Here is a 3,555-nt window from a genome sequence, read left to right on the forward strand (position 1 = left end):
GACATGTACCTCAAGTATGCTTAAAATATTCATTTATTTTCTTTATATAAAATACATTTATGTATGGTTTTATGTATGAAAGGTCCTTCATTTAATTACTGACTGTGGCAGGGGGTAGAGGTTGATTATAGGTCAAATATTCGCCCAGTGAGGCTAACCGCCCATAGGTTGGGTTTTTCTTCATTAAGAATGACCCTGTTATCATCCATGTTCTGGTGAAACTGTTCTGCTTTATCATATGATATTCAGCAACAATTACAGTACATGAGGGAGCAGCGAGTGTTTAGGAGCTTTATAATTTAGGAATTCTTTCAAGTTTGAATTGATGTTCTTGTTCAAGCACTAAATGTGTGTATAATACATCATATGTGATATGCACATTTTCATTCTCAGGAAACCAACTGAACTGGTATAAAATATTGTTTTTTAATTTATTTATTTTTTCCCGCATGCTTCTTATTCTTTTTCCACAAACAGATGTGTTTTACCTTTACATATTCTACATCACAGGTGTCAAACTCAAGGCCCGCGGGCCGAATCCGGCCCGCCACGTCATTTTATTTGGCCCGCGAATCCGCCAGCAAAAAAACAAAAACAAAAAAAAGCTTATTTGTTTTAATTTTGGAAAAAAAATTAAAAGTTAGACTTGAAAATAAAAGTATCCCCATGGTCGAAATTATGAGATAGAAAGTTGAAATTATGAGATAGCATGTTGTCTGTGTACCGACATTAAAACTATCACAACAGGTGGACAGGAGAGGCAACAGCCCGTAAAGCGGGTTTCCAACAAGTAATCCCAAAATGTCCACGAAGAGAAAAATTGATGCAGAGGGAAGAAGATGTAATTTAAGATGGGAAAGCGAATACATGTCTGTGCTTCAAGGAGAAAAACGGGTCTGTCTTCTGTGCTATGATGCGTGTCGGTGATGAAGGATACAATTCACGTTGGCATTTTGACACCAAACACGGAGCTAAATTTAGCCTCCAAGAAAAACATAAAATTGTCCAAGAATTAAAATGTTAGTTTGTGAAGAAACACCATCGCAGACCGAGTTCAGGAACTAGCAGCAATCTAACAACACAGCTAGCTAAGAGACGAGATACATCATCTATCAATGTTTGTAAGAGGCTCAAGGCAGACTTGACTCTCAGTGAGGAGCTCTTGGATGTAGCTGCCATGAACGGGACGACGGCAGGGCGGGACATTAGTGATGCAGAGAGGTGACAAAAATAGCTTTGAACAAAGTTAATGTAATAACTTGTGTTTGTTATTTTCTTTAAAAGTTTGATCTTTGATAGAGTAATGTGGGTTTCTTAACCCTAAATTAAAATAATTTATGTTATAATAACAGAAATGTCATTTATATAACTGCATGTACAATATTTTTACACTTGAATAAACAACAATCAAAAGCAGAGACAGTTATTTAACAATATGTTAGGAGTAGTTATAGTTATACAGTCTTACAGTTACAACCGGCCCTTTGAGGGAAACCATGGCCCGGAGTGAAAATTAGTTTGACACCCCTGTTCTACATGAACATTAGCCTGTCTAGCTTCTCCCAGCTTTGTCTGACAATTCTGAATGTGCAATAATTAACATCTTTAAGCACACGAATCTACATGCATTCAAAATGTACTGTCAAAAACGGCCTCCTCCTCCCTGATATGCATGAATGAAAATGTGTCAGGTGACACAATATCCTGAGAGATTAATTCATGTTTCAGAGATTTTTGTTCAAAGACCAAATTTTTGGGTTCAATGCTGTGTTTAGGTGTTCCTAACGATCGTTGAAAAGTCTAAAAGTCTTATTAGAGATTACCAGAGCACACCTACAGAAAGTGTTTATTTCTTTGGATGAAACTAATGAGTAATGATCTGACTGTTGGGATAACTTTCAGTTGAGAGGGAGGATTCAATTTGAAAAAAATGGATCTAAAGTGCTCACCACAATCAGAGACATCAGCTTTTACAGTTTCAATAAGCTTAATGACATTGCTAATAGCTACCAAACCACAATCAGCATTAGTGTCAATTCAGAACCTGTAAAATGCTAGTTATCAGTGTGCAAAATGAGCACTCAAACTGTAAATGGTTCAACTTATATTGCTCTTTCTTTGGGATATTAAAAGCACTTATGAATGTGTGACTTTAAGCAATTCATATTGAGTGACAAGAAAAAACATTGTGTGTAAAATGTTCCTCAAAATCTTAACCAAGAAGGAAGCTTCTGAACTGAAAATGTGTACAGGCTTCTGATATTTTTATTTCAGTTTAGTTTTCGCAAACATTTGTACAAGAAGAAAGAATCTGGTTTCTGAGTACGCTTTATGGCTCCTGCCGGAAACTATTAGCATCATTAGTGGGTGGAACATTTTATTAATTATTAATAACAGTCCAAAAAGTCATCACAGTCCAACATCGCTTTTACCTATTGTGGCTGCTGAATCCTGAGGGCAGTAAACAAGAGACTGATGGCAAAGTGCTGATAATTCCTTCCATACTGTCTCACAATGATGTGATTATCAGTTTGCGCCTCACTCACTATACTTGATAGCTCACATGTCTTCATAAGAAGCCAGTCAGCAGAACAATTGAGGATAAATCTTTGTGTAACACTTTCGTGTCTATAATGCATTACATACTTATAATGCATTATAATCTGCTTATAGCACTGTATGATTATAGTTTAAAAAAATCCTAAATATGTATAGTGCTATGTAAAAATTTAAAATGATCAGGCAGTTCATAATGACGTATACAGTCAAGCAAAGTACTTCATAATTGCTGGTCACTCACTGACTTTTTTTTCCAAGGATCTAACTCCCATAGTTGTTATACATTATTATAATATTTTTACAATGCGTTATAATCACTGTTATGATTTCATATAAGATTATAAATGACTCTAAGTAGTCATTGTTGGCTTTAAAGGAGCTGTATGGAACATTCTGAAAAAACAACTATTTGCTATTTGAAAAATAGAAAAGATTTTTATTCTGTAAACAATAATCTTAGCCTCTAACGCCAACTGATGTAAGAGAGCCAATGTACTTGAAATGTAGGCTACGACTGAAACCAGCACACAGCTCCAAAAGGTGGGGTTACATATTTCCTACTTTAATGACCAGTAAATCAAGAGTGATTCTGCAGATTCTCCTCGCCAGTTGCCCAGCAACATGACATCAAGCTCCTTTGTTAGCCTGCATTAGGGTGGAAGGTCGGAAGTCGGTCTGGCATCCCCACCCGTGTGTCTCGCCAGCTGTTATGGACATGTTATATGTGAAATGATGTAAATTTGGCTTGGGATGCATGGAGAGGCATGGGGGAAAAACAATTCAAAGAGAAATCTGAGAATACAGCCCATAACGTCTTTGTAATTACATTTGCTGTAGATGGATGGGAAGAAAATCTATGGTAGAGGTGAGTACCCCCCTACCTTCCCTATGCTAATAGACACGCACACTCACTTTTTCTCTCAATCGCTAAATCACATACACTCATACGCACACACACACACACACACACACACACACACACACACACACACACAC

Source organism: Anarrhichthys ocellatus, unplaced genomic scaffold (genome assembly GCF_004355925.1).
Source record: "Anarrhichthys ocellatus isolate YVR2014 unplaced genomic scaffold, GSC_Weel_1.0 scaffold20, whole genome shotgun sequence".
In the NCBI taxonomy this organism is placed as follows: Eukaryota; Metazoa; Chordata; class Actinopteri; order Perciformes; family Anarhichadidae; genus Anarrhichthys; species Anarrhichthys ocellatus.